Source organism: Melospiza georgiana, chromosome 10, assembly GCF_028018845.1.
Source record: "Melospiza georgiana isolate bMelGeo1 chromosome 10, bMelGeo1.pri, whole genome shotgun sequence".
NCBI classification, from domain to species: Eukaryota; Metazoa; Chordata; class Aves; order Passeriformes; family Passerellidae; genus Melospiza; species Melospiza georgiana.
In genome coordinates this window covers 20,785,371-20,786,058 of record NC_080439.1, presented here as the reverse complement: position 1 = coordinate 20,786,058, position 688 = coordinate 20,785,371, and positions in this window count along the sequence as shown.

The window sequence follows — 688 nt, the reverse complement described above, 5'->3', positions numbered from 1 at the left end:
GGGGGAACATGAGGATGCTGCTGGCTGAGGAGTTGGGTTCAAGGCAGCAGGCAGCTCTAGCTTTGGAGATTCCAAACCCATCCTCAGTGAGCTGCTGGCAGTGACCAGCACTTGGGGACCAGCACCCCATTTGATGGGTGTTACTTAAAGACCTGGACAAAGCAGTGCAGGCTGAATGTATTAAGCAAAGCCAATTTGTTTTAGCGTCTGTAACGTGGCAGGAACCAGAAGTGAGTGTGAATTCAAGCCCCAGGCCCATAGCTGGCTTTCAGCTCATCTTTCCAAGGCTGCTGTAATTCCCCCTGCCCCTCCGACACACCCGGCTGGGGCTATTTATACCCTTTACAATGTTACACACTGCTTGGATTACTGCATGGCATCCAGGCTGCTTGGAGCAGGGTCCCACCAACCAGAATAGTTTAGCACGAATTCAGTTCCTACCAGCTCCCAGGTTTGTCACTGGGTGCAGCAGGGTTACTCACCATTTACTCCGGCTGGATTGTGTGGGGCTTTGTGGATTAAAATAGCAAAACTTCAGCACTAACAGCCATACAACATGGTTCAGGCTGAAAGATCCCCACTGATTCACCACCCTCTTGCATCAGCATTTCAACACCAGGAAATGCTGCTCATTCCACAGGTTTTGGAGGACTGCGAAGCCCCGAGATTGCAGCGAGGCTGAGAAAGT